Source organism: Mobula hypostoma, chromosome 16, assembly GCF_963921235.1.
Source record: "Mobula hypostoma chromosome 16, sMobHyp1.1, whole genome shotgun sequence".
Taxonomy (NCBI): domain Eukaryota; kingdom Metazoa; phylum Chordata; class Chondrichthyes; order Myliobatiformes; family Myliobatidae; genus Mobula; species Mobula hypostoma.
Window position 1 is genome coordinate 37,789,986 of NC_086112.1, and position 21,593 is coordinate 37,811,578.

General features: G+C 44.6%; 1 protein-coding gene across 4 annotated transcripts in view; it reads right to left on the reverse strand.

Annotated features, from left to right (window-relative positions):
• Positions 1–21,593, reverse strand: part of LOC134357338 (protein prune homolog 2-like) — a 338,972-nt gene that overhangs the window by 102,459 nt on the left and 214,920 nt on the right. The window lies entirely within an intron of this gene.

Below are 21,593 nucleotides of genomic sequence, written 5' to 3' on the forward strand. Positions count from 1 at the left end.
GAGCAGATTCACGGGCACAGAACGTTAGATTCATACCGTTCAGGGAAAAGGCAAATTATATACTAATTACAAAAAAGAATACGATTATAATAAAATCTGCTGGAGTGTAAAATGGTCTTGGTATGAGCTGATGATGCATTGGGCTGAGTTCACTACTCTAGGCAGCTGGCATTCCAGTGTGTTTGAGTTGCCATAGCAGACCATGATGCCAGGTACGTCTGTAGAAGTTTGTTAGTATTCAATAACACAAATGACCTTAACCTTGAAGTAAATTTGCTGTACTGGGCCTAGGACAGGCTATCCAATATGTTAATGCCCAAAAATTTACTGCTGACCCTATCTAATGCTGATCTGCCAGTCTAGTGCATGTTCAACTCCCTTCTATTTCCTGAAGTCCAAATTAGTTTTACTGACCTTGAGCAAGAGCTTGTTGTAGCAGCACTCAATCAGGTGACACTGCTTCAGGGATTGGACAATGCTAATGCTGCCAAATATCAAGGACAGATAGACTGTCCCAGACCTAATTCCAAAAATGCGGAAATACATTTTTCTGGAAAAAGTTTCCTTAATTTTGGCGGGCAAACATGGTGCACAGGTTGCTAGGCGCAACCATCTGAATATTGTCCAACTCTTTCAGCATGCTGCTAAGTACCACATTGTATGGAGAAAAAAAAGCAAACAACTGCAGATACTGGAAATCTAAAATAAAAACAGAAAATTGAAGATATTTAGCAGGTCAGACCGCATTTGTAGAGCAAGATAGTGTGTATATTCCAGTTTGCCTGTTTTTTAAAAAATCAGAACTGTTAAAGGATCATCAATCCACTTCTCCCTTCCTGTTCTATTAGCCACAGATGCAACCTAACCTGAAAAGTACCACCAGCTTTTGTTTTTATTCACTAATGTGTTTATTTATTTATTTATTAGGAGATACAGGGCATTCCGACCCTTTGAGCAACCCCTGACAACCCTCATTTAACTCTTACCTCATTACAGGACAATTTAGTGTCTGATTAACCTACCCGGTATGTCTCTGGATTCCAGGAGGAAACTAGAGGACCTGAAGGAAACTCAAGCATTCCACGGGGAGGATGTACAAAGGTTACTGGAATTGAACTCTGGACTCTAATAATTTGGGGCTAACCATTGCATTACAGTGGCACCCAATTGATATTGATACTGTACAATCAACAGCAAACTTGTCTTCTTCTGAATTTATCATGAAATGAATGTCACTAACAAAGCAAATATAAGAACATAATAATATAAGAAATAGGAGCACGAGTAGGCCATCTGGCCCATCGAGTCTGCTCTGCAATTCAACAAGGTCACGGCTGATCTGACTATGGACTCATCTCCACCTGCCTGCCTTTTCCCCAAAACTCTTAATTCCCCAAATATGCACAAATCTATCCATCCTTGTCTTAGATATATTTACTGAGGTAGCCTCCACTGCTTTATTGGGCAGAGAATTGCACAGAGTCACCACTCTTTGGGAAAATCAGTTCCTCATCTCTGTCCTAAATTTACTCCCTGGAATCTTGAGGCTATGTCTCCTAGTTCTAGTCTCATCTACCAGTGGAGACAACTTTCCTGCCTCTATCTTATCTATCCCTTTCATAATTTTATATGTTTCCATAAGATCTCCTCTCATTCTTCTGAATTCCAGCAAGTACAGTCTCAGGTGACTCAATCTCTCCTCATAGTCTAACCCCCTCATCTCTGGAATCAACCTGGTGAACCTCCCTGCACTACCTCCAAAGCCAGTATATCCTTCCTCAAGTATGGAAACCAGAACTGCACACAGTACTCCAGATGCAGCCTCGCCAGTACCCCGTACCGTTGCAGCATAACCTCCCTGCTCTTAAATTCAATCCCTCTAGCAATGGCCAAAATCCCATTTGCCTTCTTGATAGTCTGCTGCACCTGCAAATCAAACTTTTGCAATTCATGCACAAGCACTCCCAAGTCCCTCTGCACAACAGCATGCTGCAATCTTTTACCATTTTAATAATAAACTGATCTTCCATTTTTTGCTTCCAAAGTGGATGACTTCACATTTACCAACGTTGTACTCCACCTGCCAGACCCTTGCCACTTGACCACTTATCTATATATCTCTCTGCAGACTCTCTGTATCCTCTGCACACCCAGAAGACCAAGGAGATCACTGTGGACTTCAGGCAGGCCAGGAGTCACACTCACGTCCCCATTTACACCAACGAAACTGTAGTGGAGCGTGTATCAAGCTTCAAATTCCTTGGTGTCCACATTTCCGAGGATTTCGCCTGGTCCCTGAACACCTCCATCCTGATCAAAAAGGCACAACAGTGCCTTTATTTCCTGCGGAACATGAAGAAAGCTCACCTCTGTCCCAGGATACTGACGGACTTTTACCGCTGTACCATTGAGAGCATACTTACCAACTGCGTCTCACTGTGGTATGGCAATTGTCCCATATCAGACCGCAAAGCACTCCAGCGTGTGGTGAAAACTGACCAGCGGATTATCGGCACCAAATTGCCCACCATTGAGAACATCTGCCATAAACGGTGCCTGGGCAAGGCGAGAAGCATTATCAAGGATGCATCTCACCCTAACCATGGACTTTTTACTCTCCTCCCATCCAGTAGGCGCTACAGGAGCCTCCGCTCCTGCACCAGCAGGCACAGGAAGAGCTTCTTCCCTGAGGCTGTGACCCTGCTGAACCTCACATCACAGCGCTAAGCAGTAGTACAATATGGGTGCAATGTCTCAGTACTTTTATATTTACGTGCTGTAGCACTTTTTTTATTCGCAGTTATTTTGTAAATAACACTATTCTTTGCATTTCTGGTCAGATGCTAAATGCATTTCATTGGCTTTGTATTTGTACTCAGCACAATGACAATAAAGTTGAATCTAATCTAATCAAAACAATTCGCCTTTCCACTCAATTTAATATCATCAGAAAACTCAGATACACTACACTCGGTCTTCTCTTCCAGATCATTAAGATAGTGCTCTTAAAGATAGCGGAGTGAAGGGATATAGGGAGAAGGCAGGAAAAGGGTACTGATTGTGGATGATCAGCCATGATCACAGTGAATGGTGGTGCTGGCTCGAAGGGCTGAATGGCCTACTCTTGCGCCTGTTGTCTATTGTCTATATCGTGAACAGTTGCAGGCCCAGCACCGACCCCTGTGGCACACCGCTCATCGCTGATTGCCAATCAAAGAAACACCCATGTATCCCAACTCTCTGCTTTCTATTTAACCAATCATCTATCCATGCTAATATATCACCCCCAACTCTATGTGTACTTATCTTATAAACAAAAATGATTGGACAAAATGATGTATGCTGAAGAATATCCCGAAGTGGGATTAATGAGCTTCCATAATAAAATATACTCCTTTTTGCAAGGTACAATTCATTTTACTTCTAATGTATCCAAATATCATTGGGCATGAACTTCTTGTTTGCTTATGCTCCTGTGAAGTGTAATTTTTTTTTTGTAAATGCTATATACAATTAAGTAATGTAGTCTGTTTCTACATCACTGGCATTTTACTGTACTGTGCAATCAGATATAGAAGAAACATACATTCTCTTGTTCTTTTCCTTCTCAGTCAGTGCCATCTTTGTCCAGAACACAATTCAGATCTCCAAAGCCCTTCGAGACATCGAGTAGACCAGTTTGACACTCACTGAAAATCTAACCCTGAATAATGAGATGAAGGTGCATCTACTGACTGTCTTGCCCGATAGCAGTATGAGAATCATCGAACATTTTTATGCGAAAATGAGAAAAACTTTCGTAAAGTGTTTGAGATTATGGCTTGAACAAACTACAAGCACAGCATCTCTCTTTGTATTTCATCTCAAGGCATTTGACTAGATAGGTGAAAAAGCATTCTTCAATTTTTCCAAATTTCTTTCAATAAACAGGGAATTTCTGTGTAATAAAATTTTTCTGCCATTTAGAGTTCATATTCACTGGTTTTAAAATTCTTGGCTATTAGTAACAAACATTGCCCTCTGGTGATCATGTGCAGCAGTCACATCTATGAAGAGCCGACCACAGGGAGAGTAGGTATTTGTTGAAAATATACTGTAGGTTGGATTGAGCTGGTTACGTAGGTAGAACAGATGCAGGAACATTTGTCGTTCTGCTCCAAGTCCTGCGATATGTTGGGGAATTATTGGTACACTTTAAATGTATACAAGGCTCAGCTTCTGGTTTCGCCTCTTACGAAAGTCGGTCAAGGAGTGACCAGGGCAGAGGACCAACAGTATGCCCGAGATGTATACACGGTGATTCAAAGTTGAAGAAATCATCCGACCATGCAAGTGGTGATTAATTTCAAACCATTCATGGCCCAGCAATTCACTCCAGGTACCACACTATTTCCTTTCAAAACTGGCTGTAGATAGTGACCGATTACTATTTCCCAATTCAATAAAGAATTTACCAATTAGTTATCTTGCTATCATACTGCCAAAGTCCGAGGACAGAAGGGAGAATGGATAGGGTGTTATGTTCAAGCAACACACGTCAAAGTTGCTGGTGAACGCAGCAGGCCAAGCAGCATCTATAGGAAGAGGCGCAGTCGACGTTTCAGGCCGAGACCCTTCGTCAGGACTAACTGAAGGAAGAGTGAGTAAGGGATTTGAAAGCTGGAGGGGGAGGGGGAGATGCAAAATGATAGGAGAAGACAGGAGGGGTAAGGATAGAGCCGAGAGCTGGACAGGTGATAGGCAAAAGGGGATACGAGAGGATCATGGGACAGGAGGTCCGGGAAGAAAGACGGGGGGGGGGGGGACCCAGAGGATGGGCGACCCAGAGGATGGGCAAGAGGTATATTCAGAGGGACAGAGGGAGAAAAAGGAGAGTGAGAGAAAGAATGTGTGCATTAAAAAGAGTAACAGATGGGGTACGAGGGGGAGGTGGGGCCTAGCGGAAGTTAGAGAAGTCAATGTTCATGCCATCAGGTTGGAGGCTACCCAGACGGAATATAAGGTGTTGTTCCTCCAACCTGAGTGTGGCTTCATCTTTACAGTAGAGGAGGCCGTGGATAGACATGTCAGAATGGGACATTAATTCCACATCCCATTCCCATTCTGACATGTCTATCCACGGCCTCCTCTACTGTAAAGATGAAGCCACACTCAGGTTGGAGGAACAACACCTTATATTCCGTCTGGGTAGCCTCCAACCTGATGGCATGAACATTGACTTCTCTAACTTCCGCTAGGCCCCACCTCCCCCTCGTACCCCATCTGTTACTCATTTTTATGCACACATTCTTTCTCTCACTCCTTTTTCTCCCTCTGTCCCTCTGAATATACCTCTTACCCATCCTCTGGGTCACTCCCCCCCCATCTTTCTTCCCGGACCTCCTGTCCCATGATCCTCTCGTATCCCCTTTTGCCTATCACCTGTCCAGCTCTCGGCTCTATCCCTCCCCCTCCTGTCTTCTCCTATCATTTTGCATCTCCCCCTCCCCCTCCAGCTTTCAAATCCCTTACTCACTCTTCCTTCAGTTAGTCCTGACGAAGGGTCTCGGCCTGAAACGTCGACTGCGCCTCTTCCTATAGATGCTGCTTGGCCTGCTGCGTTCACCAGCAACTTTGATGTGTGTTGCTTGAATTTCCAGCATCTGCAGAATTCCTGTTGTTAGGGTGTTATGTTCCTTCACTTTTAAATCCACCCACAGTAAAATCTGTACCCCACATGACTGCCAATTTATTTTCATTGGAACTTCTTCCACAATCGCTTCACACAGTCACTGTGTTAATACATGCTTCATTTCTCGAAGAATCAGGTTGTCAGTGTTAATGATAAACAGACTGAGAACTTTCACTCTCTCATTAGTGGTGGTGATTCACTGTTACATGGTACCATGACAACAAGGAAAAAAGGATGATGTGTGTATTAAAGCAGATTTTAAACATAACAAGTAACGGTGGAAATATAATCAGTCACATTTTTCTTCTCTGCTTTTTATTTTTAACTAAGAGCAACTTAATCCTACAGCTAAACAGTTTTGAAGTTAGTCAAATACAAGAGGCCATTTGACCTATTTCTGCTCCCATTCAGTATGTCTGTACCTACTACTTCCTCATTCTTGCATTATGAAATATTGAGAATCGTCCATCTTTCTAAGAGCTGGTGGAAATCATCAAAAGTAAAAAAGGATAAGAATGTTGAATTTCAGTTAAAGGCCTGAAAGAAATTATGAACATATCCATCAGAATACCCTTAGGCAAGAAGACAAAGACTGCAGATGCTAGAATCTAGAACAAAAACATAACCGTGGAAGAATCCCACAAGCCAAGGAATGTCTGTAGAGGCAAAATGTGTCTTTTTTTTTGGGTCATGGTTCTGCATCATGACTCACTTGGGATCAGGAAAGATTACCAGCAGTAGGCAATGGAGAAAAACAAAGGCTGGTCAGTGACAGGGTTAGAGAGAGGTACAGGTGGATCTCTATCTCACCTGGCTGGACCAGGAGGTGTGGGGTGTGGGGAAGGTGAAGGGACATGCGTTACAACTCCTTTGAAGGCTGGGGAATATGTTGGTTTGCTGGAATAGGCCTGGACCAAGTGGAGGCATAGGAAGGGCCCATGCAAGCACCAATGGATATACCTTTGATCTATAGAAAGTGGGAGCAATCAAAAGAAGCTGTTGAGAGTAAGCCTGAGTTCTGGAAAGCAGAAGAGTCTTGGTGGAGGGAAACTGGTCAGGTCTTTGAAGAAAGAAACTGGGGGCCATAAAGCCTTCCAGATGGGAAATAGAGGTGTTCAAAGACTGAAAGTTTATGATAAAGATAAGCTGGATTGGATCAAGGAATTCAAAGTCAAAGTGGTGGAGGACACAAGAGGTGTCCTGGATGTAAGTGGAAAATGACTGAACAAGGGGAGACATTATCAAAATACTATCCCCTGAACCCAATCTAATTTTTGATAACAAAATACTGTTTAGGTTATTAAGCGTTAATATATTTCAGTGGTAGATAGATAAGCATATGACAAAAAAAATAACAAGAACAAGTTGATATGTTTTGAACTAAGGGAATGGGTGGGAGTAATAGGCATATATATTAACGCTATGCTGCTAGTTCTGATATTCTATATAATAAGGGTCAATCACTTCTAAAGTAGATATATGTAGGAAAAAATCAACTTTTTAAATTTTATGACCAGTATATCTTTCCTTTTTTAAAAAATTCTGATCATTTATTGTTATCCTGCGACCTGAAATGACTACAGCATATAACATCTATATGACCCGGCATCTCGTACTGTGATGTTACACATCAATGCCCTTTCAAATGATGCACTGGGCTGGATACCACAAGTGTCAGTTTGCATTTCATGGTTGGATCAAACATTACTCCCATGAATCACTGATCTTTTAAATCATAAGGGCCCCTCAGGTCCTGTCAATGTTGTTGACTTGTGCTAAGTAAAAGATGGTGCAAACATAAAGAGCCAAATACAAATGTGAAGGGGTAGAGTAAGTGGCCCAGGTATGAAGTGTGGGAGCAGCTCTTTAAAGAGGCTCCTGTGAGAAGGCACAGGTAAGAACAGGTAAAAGTTTTATTTAATTGTTATCCTTAGTACTTGACTCAGTGTAGGCCGGATGGTAGTTAGGACAGTAGAGTGCTCCTGCTGCAAGATGTGGGAAGTTGTGGAACCTCAATGTCTCCCTGATGACCAGATCTGCAGGAACTGCAGCTCCTGATAGACTGGGTCAAACAATTGGAGCTGAATATAGAGCTACTCAGGATTATCTGAGAAGGTGAGAGTTTTATAGATGAGACTTTCATTGAGGTGGTCACACTGAAGGTACAAGCTTCAAATATGTAAATGATCAACAAGGAAAGTAAAGGGCATAGTCAGTCAGTACAGGGTTCCCTTGTGGCCAATCTCCTCAATAACAGATATGCCCCTTCACAACTGAGGGGACATTCTTTCAGGATGAGCAGCAGGTCTGGTCTCTGGCACTGTCACTGCTCAGAGGCTCAGAGGGAAAAGGTGCATTCAGCCAGGACGATAGGGATAGGAGATTTGATAGTGAGTAGGGACAGATAGCCACCTCTGGTTGTTAAAAAGATGCCAGGATGGGATTCCATAAGTGCACAAGTCAAGGATGTCTGCAGAAAATGAACAGCCAGAGGTCATTGTTGGCATGGTCCGGTCCGTGAAGTCCGCATTCCGGTTCACGGTCCGGTCCATCGACCCTTGCTCCAGGTTTTCCTGTCTACCGTTTCTGTTCCTGGTGCTGTTGAGCACTAATTGAGGCAGCTGATTGTCGCTGGGGCTGGCTGCATAAATACCTCCAGAGACCAGTGTGTGGCTGCTGGATTGTTCTTGTCCTTACTCCTTGTATCCCTTCCCCTGCCTTCTGTTTCCTTGCCTGAAGCCTTGCCTTGTCTTGTCTTGCCGGTAACTCTCGCCTCGCCTGAAGTCTTGTCTTGGAGCCACCCTGTATCTAGGTCCCTTCCTGTCCCTTGCCTCTGCTGGGTAAATCAGGCCAGATTGCTGTTACCCTGCGGTGGGTTCTGTCCCTTGCCTCCGTTGGGTAAACCAGGCCAGATTGCTGTTACCCTGCGGTTGGTTCTGTCCCTTCCTGTCCCTTGCCTCTGTCGGGTAAGCCAGGCCAGATTGCTGTTACCCTGTGGTGGTTTCTGTCCCTTCCTGTCCCTTGCCTCCATCGGGTGGAGTACCGCGCCCTGCCCAGGAGGAGCTTCAAGACCCCAAGCCTCTAGCCAAGCCTCACCTCAAGTCTCTCGTCTCAAGCCTCTGGTCTCCAGCATCGCCTCAAGTCTCTGGTCCCAAGCCTTGCCTCTGGTCCCAAGCCTGAAGACTCCAGCCTCGTCCTGCCTGCCAGCCAAGTCACATCCTTGCCTAGTTCTGGGGTCCAAGCCAGAGGCAAGACCCAGGTTCTGGGTCCTTGACCAGTCTCTGGCTGGGAGTCCAAGCCCGGGCTCCGAGCTCTCTTGTCCAGTCCTGTTCCGGGTTCCCGGTTATTATGTCCATGTCCTAGCCTTCACCCTGTATCCTAGTCCTGTCCCTAGTACTTCAGTGTCTGTGTCTTGCACTTGGGTCCATTCCCAGCCGCCACCTTATGACAATTGTACATGTTGGTGTAAATGACATAGGTAAAAGAAGGGATGAAGTCTGCAGAATGAATAAAAGGAATTAGCTAAGAAATTAAAGTACAATACCTCATGGGTAGTGATCCCTGGATTGCTCCTGGTGCCCTCAAATATTGAGCCCAGGAATAGAAAGATAGGTCAGTTGAATGTGTGGCTGAGGAGCTGGTCCAAGTGCAGGGATTCAGGTTCCTGGATCAGTAGGACTTCTTCTGGGATAGAAGTGACCTGAACAAGAGGGACAAGCTGCACTGAACGGGGGGGGGGGGGGGGCGCGGTAATCAATATCCTAGCGGGAAACTTCCTTTTGCTCCAGGTAGAACTTGAAACTAGATTAGCAGTGGATGCTAAAGAAACGAGGGTAATAAGTGATGAGGTCTTGGATCTAATGCATATTATGAGGAAGGGGGTATTTGCAGCTTGGAAGAAAAGCCCCAGGACCTGGCCAAGTGCACCCCCACCCCTCCCCCTGTACCTTATGAGGAGCCTGGGAAGAAATGGCAGAGGCCTTTAAAGAGATACTTGCTTCATTATTAGCTACTAGTGAAGTTCCAAGAGGAACATAGAACATAGAATAGTACAGCACAGCACAGGCCCTTCGGCCCACAATGTTGTGCCGACCCTTAAACTCTGCCTCCCATATAAGCCCCCACCTTAAATTCCTCCATATACCTGTCTAGTAGTCTCTTAAATTTCACTAGTGTATCTGCCTCCACCACTGACTCAGGCAGTGCATTCCATGCACCAACCACTCTCTGAGTAAAAAACCTTCCTCTAATATCCCCCTTGAACTTCCCACCCCTTACCTTAAAGCCATGTCCTCTTGTACTGAGCAGTGGTGCCCTGGGGAAGAGGCACTGGCTGTCCACTCTATCTATTCCTCTTAATATCTTGTATACCTCTATCATGTCTCCTCTCATCCTCCTTCTCTCCAAAGAGTAAAGCCCTAGCTCCCTTAATCTCTGATCATAATGCATACTCTCTAAACCAGGCAGCATCCTGGTAAATTTCCTCTGTACCCTTTCCAATGCTTCCACATCCTTCCTATAGTGAGGTGACCAGAACTGGACACAGTACTCCAAGTGTGGCCTACCCAGAGTTTCATAGAGCTGCATCATTACATCGCGACTCTTAAACTTTATCCCTCGACTTATGAAAGCTAACACCCCATAAGCTTTCTTAACTACCCTATCCACCTGTGAGGCAACTTTCAGAGATCTGTGGACATGTACCCCAAGATCCCTCTGCTCCTCCACACTACCAAGTATCCTGCCATTTACTTTGTACTCTGCCTTGGAGTTTGTCCTTCCAAAGTGTACCACCTCATACTTCTCCGTGTTAAACTCCATCTGCCACTTCTCAGCCCACTTCTGCATCCTATCAATGTCTCTCTGCAATCTTCGACAATCCTCTACACTATCTACAACACCATCAACCTTTGTGTCGTCTGCAAACTTGCCAACACACCCTCCTACTCCCACATCCAGGTTGTTGATAAAAATCACGAAAAGTAGAGGTCCCAGAACAGATCCTTGTGGGACATCACTAGTCACAACCCTCCAATCCGAATGTACTCCCTCCACCATGACCCTCTGCCTTCTGCAGGTAAGCCAATTCTGAATCCACCTGGCCAAACTTCCCTGGATCCCATGCCTTCTGACTTTCTGAATAAGTCTACTGTGTGGAGCCATGTCAAATGCCTTACTAAAATCCATGTAGATCACATCCACTGCACTACCCTCATCTATATGCCTGGTCACCTCCTCAAAGAACTCTATCAGGCTTGTTAGTCACGATCTGCCCTTCATAAAGCCATGCTGACTGTCCCTGATCAGACCATGATTCTCTAAATGCCTATAGACCCTATCTCTAAGAATCTTTTCCAACAGCTTTCCCACCACAGGCGTAAGGCTCACTGGTCTATAATTACCCAGACTATCCCTACTACCTTTTTTGAACAAGGGGACAACATTTGCCTCCCTCCAATCCTCCGGAACCATTCCCGTGGACAACGAGGACATAAAAATCCTAGCCAGAGGCTCAGCAATCTCTTCCCTCGCTTCGTGGAGCAGCCTGGGGAATATTCCTTCAGGTCCCGGGGACTTGTCTGTCCTAATGTATTTTAACAACTCCAACACCTCCTCTCCCTTAATATCAACATGCTCCAGAACATCAACCTCACTCATACTGTCCTCACCGTCATCAAGTTCCCTCTCATTGGTGAATACCGAAGAGAAGTATTCATTGAGGACCTCGCTCACTTCCACAGCCTCCAGGCACATCTTCCCACCTTTATCTCTATTCGGTCCTACCTTCTCTCCTGTCATCCTTTTGTTCTTCACATAATTGAAGAATGCCTTGGAGTTTTCCTTTACTCCACTCACCAAGGACTTCGCATGCCCCCTTCTTGCTCTCCTCAGCCCCTTCTTAAGCTCCTTTCTTGCTACCCTATATTCCTCAATAGACCCAACTAATCCTTGCTTCCTAAACCTTATGTATGCTGCCTTCTTCCACCTGACTAGATTTTCCACTTCACTTGTCACCAATGGTTCTTTTACCCTACCATTCTTTATCTTCCCCACTGGAACAAATTTATCCCTAAACATCGACCACATGTCCATAGTAAATTTCCCTGTGAAAACATCATCCCAATTCACACCCACAAGTTCTAGCCTTATAGCCTCATAATTTGCACTTCCCTAAAAATTTTCCTGCCCTCTCTGATTCTATCCTTTTTCATGATAATGCTAAAGGTCAGGGAACGGTGGTTACTGTCCCCCAGATGCTCACCCACTGAGAGATCCGTGACCTGACCCGGTTCGTTACCTAATACAAGATCTAGCACGACATTCCACTTAGTCAACCTGTCAACATACTATGACAGGAATCCGTCCTGGACACACTTAACAAACTCTGCCCTGTCTAAACCATTGGAACTAATAAGGTAAACACAAAATAATCTGCAGATGTTGTTGTCAAAGGAACACTCACAATGCACTGGAGGAACTCAGCAGGTCAGTTAGCATCAGTTGAAAAGATTAGTTGACGTTTCGGGCCGAAACCCTTCGTCAGGACTGAAGGAAGAACTTTGGGGAGGGTTTGAAGAATGCTGGTAGTTGAAAAAAACAGTAATTTGAAAGACAAAGGGGTGGGGGAGGGGAAGCAAGGAGGTGACTGGCAGGAGAACAATGCGCAGTAGTAGAAAGAGGCAGAACTATGAGGGAAGTGATGTGAAATAGGGATAGAGGAGGGAAGGGGGAGGGAATTACCGGAAGTTGGAGAATTCTATGTTCATACCAAGGGGTTGGAGACTACCTAGATGGTATATGAGGTGTTGCTCCTCCAACCTGAGTTTGGCCTCATCATGGCAGTAGAGGAGGCCATGTATGGACATATCTGAATGGGAATGGGAAGCAGAGTTGAAGTGGGTGGCTACCGGGAGATCCTGTCTGTTGTGGCGGACGGAGCGGTGGTGCTCGATGGAGCGGTCCCCCAATCTGCATTGGGTTTCACCAATGTAGAGGAGGCCGCACCGGGAGCACCGGATGCAATAGATGACCCCAATAGATTCTCAAGTGAAGTGTTGCCTCACCTGGAAGGACTGTTTGGGGCCCTGAATGGTGGCAAGAGAGGAGGTGTAGGGACAGGTGTAGCACTTACGTTTACAGGGATAAGTGCCGGGTGGGAGATCCGTGGGGATGGATGTGTGGATAAGTGAGTTGCGGAGGGATCGCTCCCTGCGGAAAGTGGAGAGGGGTGGAGAATGAAAGATGTGCTTAGTGGCGGGGTCCTGTTGAAGGTGGCAGAAGTTGCGGAGGATAATGTGCTGGATCCGGAGGCTGGTGGGGTGGTAGGTGAGGATAAGGGGAACTCTGTCCTTGTTGTGGTGGCGGGAAGATGGGGTGAGGGTCGAAGTGCGAGAAATGGAGGAGATGTAGGTGAGGGCACCATTGATGACAGCAGAAGGGAAACCACGATCCTTAAAGAAAGAGGACATTTGAGATGTCCTGGAACGGAAAGCCTCATCCTGGGAGCAGATGCGGCGGAGACGGAGGAACTGGGAATAGGGAATGGCATTTTTGCACGTGGCAGGGTGGGAAGAGGTATAGTCGAGGTAGTTATGAGAGTCAGTGGGCTTGTAGAAGATGTCAGTGGACAGTCTGTCTCCAGAGATGGAGACCGAGACATCGAGAAAGGGGAGAGAAGTGTCCGAGATAGACCAAGCGAATTTGAGGGCTGGGTGGAAGTTTGAAGTAAAGTCGATGAAATTGACGAGCTCAGCATGGGTGCAGGAAGCAGCACCAATGTAGATGTTAATGTATCGAAGGAAAAGTTGGGGAGCAGTACCAGAATAGGTTTGGAGCACAGACTGTTCCACATAATCAACAAAGAGGCAGGCGTAGCTGGGTCCCATGCAAGTTCCCATAGCTACACCCTTGGTCTGAAGAAAGTGGGAAGAGCCAAAAGAGAAGTTATTAAGTGTGAGAACCAGTTCCGCCAACCGGAGGAGGGTAGTGGTGGTGGGGAACTGGTGAGGTCTATTATCCAGGAAGTAGCGGAGGGCTTTGAGGCCTTCTTAATGGGGAATGGAGGTGTATAAGGATTAGACATCCATAGTAAAAATGAAGTGGTTGGGACCGAGGAACTGGAAGTTATTGAAGAGGTGGAGGGCATGGGATGTATCCCGGATGTAGGTGGGGAAAGACTGAACTATGGGTGACAAAATGGAGTCCAGGTAGGCAGATACAAGTTCGGTGGGACAGAAGCAGGCAGAAACTATGGGTCTACCAAGACAGTCAGGCTTGTGTATCTTTGGGAGGAGGTAAAACCGAGCAGTACGGGGTGTGGGAATAATGAGTTTAGCGGCTGAGGATGGAAGGTCTCCAGAGTTGATAAGGGCGGTGATTGTGCGGGAGACAATGGTTTGATGTTTTTTGGTGGGGTCCTGTTCCAGGGGTAAGTAAGAGGTGGTGTCAGAGAGCTGCTGTTTGGCCTCAGTGAGGTAGAGGTCCGTCCGCCAGACTACTACAGCGCCACCTTTGTCAGCGGGTTTGATGGTGAGGTTGGAATTAGTGCAGAGAGAGTGGAGGGCAGTGCGTTCAGAGGGAGTGAGGTTGGAACAGGATAGGGGAGTGGTGAAGTTGAGATGGTTGATGTCTCGGTGACAGTTGGAGATGAAGAGATCGAGTGCAGGTAGAAGGCCCGGGCGGGGTGTCCAGGAGGAGGGTTGAAGACAGGAGAAGGGGTCATCAGTGGGGGGGGGGGGAATCCTTGCCAAAGAAGTAATCAGGTGCCAATCAATATTAGGAAAGTTAACAACCCTGTTATTTTTGCCTCTTTCCAAAATCTGCCTCCCAATCTGCTCCTCGGTATCTCTGCTGCTACCAGGGGGCCTATAGAATACCCCCAATAGAGTAACTGCTCCCTTCCTGTTCCTGACTTTCACCCATACTGACTCAAAAGAGGATCCTGCTACATTATCCACCCTTTCTGTAGCTGTAATAGTATCCCTGACCAGTAATGCCACCTCTCCTCCCCCTTTCCCCCTTCTCTATCCCTTTTAAAGCACTGAAATCCAGGAATATTGAGAATCCATTCCTGCCCTGGTGCCAGCCAAGTCTCTGTAATAGCCACTACATCATAATTCCATGTATGTATCCAAGCTCTCAGTTCATCACCTTTGTTCCTGATGTTTCTTGCATTGAGGTACACACACTTTAGTCCTTCTACCTTACTACCTTTACACCCTTTATTCTGCTTCTCTTTCCTCAAAGCCTCTTTATATGTTAGATCGGGCTTTACTCCATGCACTTCTTCCACTGCTCTATCGCTCCGAGTCCCATCCCCCTTGCAAATTAGTTTAAACCCTCCCGAACCATGCTAGCAAACATGACTAGAGCGTGGCTAATGTTGTTTGATTGATCAAGGGCAGCAAGGACAAGCAACGGAACAACAGGCCAGTGAGCCTGACTTCAGTTATAGGGAAGTTAATTGGAGGGAATTCGGAAGGACAAGATCCAGCATTGCTTGGATAGCCAAGGCTAGATCAGGAATAGACACACGGCTTGTGCATTTAGCATGCCGGCCTCCATCTCTAAGGGCATCGAGATTCGGAGTAGGGACATTATGTTACAGTTATACAAGTTATTCATGAGGCCATACTTGGAGTATTGTATGTGGTTTTGGTTACCCTGTTTTAGGAAAGGCACTGTCAAGCTGGAGATGATGCAGAAGAGATTTGAGAATGCTGCCTGAACTGGAAGGCCCTAGTTATAGGGAGAAGTTGGCTGTACTGGATCTTTAGTCACTGTAATGCAAGAGAATGATGAGTAAGCACATAAAAACTCATAAAATCATGAAAGGAATGGATATGGTGGACAGTCAGTCTTTTCTCCAGGAAAGCCCAAAACTCAAGGACACAGAAATAAGTTAGGAGGAGAGGAATTTCAAAGTTCTGAGAGGTAACTTTACACAGAGGGCAATGAGTACCTGGAATGAGCCGCCAAAAAAGAGGTTGAGGCAGGTACAATTCCAACATCTTTAGAAGCATATAGATAGGTACATGCAGAGGATGGGGCAGGGTTCCCAACCTGTGTAGAGGGATCCCTTGGTTAATGGCAGTGGTCCACAGAATTAAAAGGGTAGGAAACTATGTATGGGCTAAATGTGTGACAACTGGGACTAGCAGGGAAGATGGCAGAGACCAGTTGTAACAAATGGGCTGTTTCTATTTCGTATTACTCTGACTCAGTGATCTACTTTGGAAATGTTGATTTAGAATAAACAGTTCACTGGTGTACAGCACAATTTCCCTTCTGTCTCCAATATCATAAGAACTTTTGCATCTGACTGAACAGCCAACATAGTTGAATGTTAAATATAATTATCAATCTTCACAACATTTTCACAACATGACAAATCAGAGCTAGTTACCTTACACTGAAATATAAATTAAATACCTGCACTTACTTAAACTAACCTTGCATAACCTTCATATGGGAACTGTTCTCTTACTTCCTCAGTACGATCATGTACAGTTTCTTGTGCCACCAACTCAGAGCCTGGAGATAATTGCAATTGTACAAATTTTAAGGAACTGGAACACAAAGAAGTAGATGAAAAGAAATAAAATGTAGTTTATAAAGTGACTGCAAATTAATCCAGAAAAGATAAAGCAAAACAATAACCTGACAAGACAGGGCTTAAAGAAAAAAAAAATGCATTGTCAAGAAAGTACTTCTGATATTTCACATAACTAGTGTAGGACATCTCACTGAGCAGTTGTTTAGTAAGACCATAACACATAGGAGCAGAATTAGGCCATTTAGCCCATCGAGTCTGCTCGGCCATTCAATCATGCCTGATCCTTCTCTTTCTCCCCCTCAACCCCATTTCCTGGCCTTCTCCCCATAACCTTTGAGGCAGTGTCCAATCAAGAACCTATCAATCTCTGCCTTAAAAACACCCAACGACCTGGCCTCCACAGCTGCACGTGGCAACAAATTCCACAAATTCTCCATCCTCTGGCTGAAGAAATTTCTGTGCATCTCCGTTTTGAATGGACGCTCCTCTATCCTGAGGCTGTGCCCTCTTGTCCTAGACTCCCCCCACCATGGGAAACATCCTTTCCACATCTACTCCGTCTAGGCCTTTCAACATTCAAACAGTTTCAATGAGATTTCCCCTCATCCTTCTAAATTCCTGCAAGTACGGACCCAGAGCCATCAAACATTCCTCGTACGATAACCTTCTCATTCCTGGAATCATCCTTGTGAACCTCCTCTGGACCCTCTCCAATGCCAGCACATCTCTTATAAGATGAGGAGCTCAAAACTGTACACAACACTCAAGATGAGGCCTCACCAGCGCCTTATAAAGCCTCAGCATCACACCCCTGCTCTTGTATTGTAGACCTCTTGAAATGAATGCTAACATTGTATTTGCCTTCCTCACCACCAACTCAACCTGCAAATTAACCGTTAGGGTGTTCGGCACAAAGACTCCCAAGTACCTTTGCATTTCAGATTTTTTGATTTTCTCCCCGTTTAGAAAATAGTCCACACATTTATTTCTACTACCAGGGCATGACCATGCATTTTCCCACATTATATTTCATTTGTCACTTTCTTGCCCATTCTCCTAATCTGTCTAAGTTCTTCTGCATCCTACCTGTTTCCTCAACACTATCTGCCCCACCACCAATCTTTGTATTATCCGCAAACTTGGCAACAAAACCATCTATTTCATCATCTAAATCATTATGTTCAGCATAAAAAGAAGTGGTCCCAACACCAACCCCTGCAGAACACCACTAGTCACTGGCAGCCAACCAGACAAGGATCCTTTTATTCCCACTCATTGCCTTCTTCCAATCAGCCAATGCCCTAGCCATGTAAGTAACTTTCCTGTAATACCAAGGGCTCTTAACTTGGTAAGCAGTCTCATATGTGGCACCTTGTCAAAGGCCTTCTGAAAGTCCAAATATACAACATCTACCGCATCCCCTTTATCAATCTTACTTGCAATCTCCTCAAAGAATTCCAACAGGTTAGTCCGTCAGGCAGGATTTTCCCTGAAGGAAACCATGCTGACTTTGTCCGATCTTGTTCTGTGTCACCAAGTATCCATCACCTCATCCTTAACAATTGACTCCAACATCTTCCCAACCACTGAGGTCGGGCTAACTGGTCTATAATTTCCTTTCTGCTGCCTTCCTCCTTTCTTAAAGAGTGGAGTGACATTTACAATTTTCCAGTCCTCTGGCACCGTACCAGAATCCAATGATTTTTGAAAGATCATTTCTACTGCTGCTACAATCTCTAACATGACCTCTTTCAGAACCCTAGGGTGCAGTACATCTGATCCGGGTGATTAATGTACTTTTAAGTCTTGCAGCTTTTTAAGCACCTTCTCCCTTGTAATAGTAACTGCACGCACTTCTCTTCCTTCACACACTACAACATCTGGCACGCTGCTAGTGTCTTCCACAGTGAAGACTGATGCAAAAAACTGATTATCTTCAGATGTGGATGCATCTATAAGGTACATTCCATTTTGGACATCCCGAGATCTTTTACTGTAATACAGCAGTCACAAAGGAATACATGGAGAGATACAAAAACCAATTTGTGTACAACAGGATCCCAAGAGTTACTTGTATTTAGGATATAAATATCCTAATATAATAATTACATATAAATATATCAGGAAAGCGATAGTAGCTCAAATAACCATATATTATGACAGTGGTGTGCTGAACAGCATCTCTGAGCACAGAACACGTTGAACCTTTGAGCGGATGGGCTGCATTAGCAAAAAGACCACGAACATACATGTACGTTGTTTCTAAATAAGCCACAAAATAGTCTCAAGTAAAACGTTGGATCCCCAAAGGATCCATGTATATAAATAGTTATCAAATTAGCAATTCCTCTTTGTTCTAACTTTAGGAACCAGCACAAATACACAACTGATATTGCAGAAAATGTCTAAGTATTCAGGTTTTACTCAACCAGTCTTGTATTACTTAAACTCCTTTATATACTTCAGCAATCCATCTATCCTGTGTAGACATCTAGAGCTACTGAGACTTGATGTTTAGTTAAAGAATCTGTAGAAAAATTTTCAACCACATAGAAAGAGTTACAGTATATGCACCAGTTTACACAACATACTCAGTATGTTACTACTGCAATCTAATGTTTGCAATGAGTTTCCTGTTTTCAGTTAGTACCACTTTACTACTTAAGTAATAGTTCTTCAAAAAATCATTTTGTCACTTATAACTTTCAAAAAAAATATTTATTACTAGAATAATAGACAATCTTTCAATCTGTATCTACAAAAAAAGGATCTTAATTCTATTCAGATTCACTAATCAAGTCTAAGTCCCCTTTTATAATCAACACACATAAAATGCTTGGGGAACTCAGCAGGCCAGGGAGCATCTACGGAAAAGAGTAAACAGTCAACATTTCGTGCCAGGACCCTTTATCGGGACTGGAGAAAAAAAAAGATGAAAAAGGAGGCTCAAGAAGATGGGGGAAAGGGAGGAAAAAATACAAGGTAGTAGGTGATAGATGAAACTGGGAGAGGGGGAGGGATGAAGTAGAGAGCTGGGAAGTCAATTGGTGAAAGAGATAAAGGGCTGGAGAAGGGGGAATCTGATAGGAGAGGACAGAAGGCCATAGAAGAAAGGGAAGGGGGAGGAGCACCAGGGGAGGTGATGGACAGGTAAGAGATTAGGTGAGAGAGGGAAATGAGAATGGTGAAAGGGGGAGGGGAGGCCATTACCGGAAGTTCAAGAAATAAATGTTCATGTCATTAGTTCAGAGGCTACCCAGACAGAATATAAGGTATTGCTCCTCCAACCTGAGTGTGGCCTCATCAGGGCAGTAGAGGAGGCCATGCAATGATGTGTCAGAATGGGAATGGGGAGTAGAATTCAATTAGGTGGCCACTGGGAGATACCGCTTTTTCTGGCAGACAGAGCGTGGGTGCTCTGTGAAGCGGTCTCCCAGTCTAGGTTGTGTCTCACCAATATGCAGGAGGTCACACTAGGAGCACCAGATACAGTAGATGACCCCAAAAGACCTGCAGGTGAAATGTCGCCTCACCTGGAAGACCTGTTTGGGGTTCTAAATGGTAATGAGGGAGGAGGTGTAAGAACAGGTGTCGCACTTGTTCCGCTTGCAAGGATAAGAGCCAGGGGAAGGATGAATGGACAGGGGAGTCACGTAGGGAGCAATCCCTGCAGGAAGCAGAAAGTGGGGGAAAGGGAAAGACGTGCTTGGTGCTGGGATCGCTTTGATATGGCAGAATTTACGGAGAATTATATGCTGGACAAGGAGACTGGTGGGGTGGCAGGAGGATGGGGTGAGGGCGGTTGTGCATGAAATGGAAGTGATGTAGATGAGAGCATCATTGATGGAGGAGGAAGGGAAGCCCCTTCCTTTGAAAGAAGAGGACATCTCCTTAGTTCTAGAATGAAAAGCCTCACCCTGGGAGCAGATGCGGCGGAGACGGAGGAATTGAGAAAAGGGGATGGCATTTTTACAAGCAACAGGGTGGGAGGAGATATAGTCCAGGTATCTGTGAGAGTCAGTGGGTTTATAAAAGATATCAGTAGATAATCTGTCTCCACAGATAGAGACAGTGAGATCGGGGTGGGGGGGGGGAGTTGTTGTAATCTTAAGGGTAGGGTGGAAGTTGAAGGCAAAATTGATGAAGTTGACGAGCTTCACATCGGTGCAGGAAGCAACACCAATGCAGTCATTAATGTAGATCCCCGTTTATAATAATGAATTTCTTTACTTTGAAAGAGGTGATATGTTACAAGGCAGCACTTGCAACAGATGGGTCTAGATTTTGACTTGAAAATTAAACTGCAGTCTAATTAACTAGTACTGAGATACGTAATTCAGTCTAATAAATCTGAAATTGATTGTTACCCTCCACAGAGTGTACCATAATAATACTTTACTGTTAGACTCAACATCAAAATCCATGTAATGCCATGAAATTCACTGCACCTTCAGATGTAAGTGACTATATAATGGCCAACCAGTTGAGTTAGTACACCAGATCCATAGGTGACATCGCAACAAAAAAATCGTCTTCATTGGACAAGAATTTCTTGGCCCATAAACTCTGTTGGCCCACAGCCACAGCAATCAATGTACTGTTAGTTCTTGAGGCTCTGATTTGCTTACAGCACCCCAATCCATGGAGTACTGTACTCTTTCATGTCCATTTGAGTCTACCAGTCTTTCTCACCCTTTTGTGCTTATGACCCAAGGATTTCCTGCTTGCATTGTTTCTTGTAACCACAGGCACACCTACCACATCCATTGCTTTCTATTATCACTGTTCTACCTGGAGAACCCGAGTCTATTTTTAATCCACACCGCATCACTGTCCTGGTACTCCTTCAAGTAGCAACATTTCAAATTCAATGCTTGTGTAAAATGGGAAAAAGAGGTAGTTATTAAAAGATCATCCCTCACTGAAGGTAGTAACCCTCAAATGAATGGTAATTGATTTTTTTATTGTCACATGTACAGAAACACAGTGAAATTCTTTGTTTTTTATGCCAACAAGAAAGATCCTGCCATACAAAAGTAATAAAGGCAATATTTAAGAAAAAACAGTAACAGAATGGAAGAACGTTGCAACGTAGATTGAGAGATCAAGAGTTCATGAAGAGGTTCAAGTGGTCTTATAACAGTGGGATTAAAATTGTCCTTGACTCCGTTGTACACATTTTCAAGTTTTTGAATCTTCTGCCAGATGGAAAGGGAGAAGAGCTTTGACTATGTTGGCTGCTTTCCCAAGGAAGTAGGAAGTGTAAAGAGAATAAGTGCATGGGAGGCTGATTTTCATGCTACGCTGGGCTATACAACTGAGGAAAATGGTATTACAATGTATCAAGATTATTGCATGTAGTTTTCT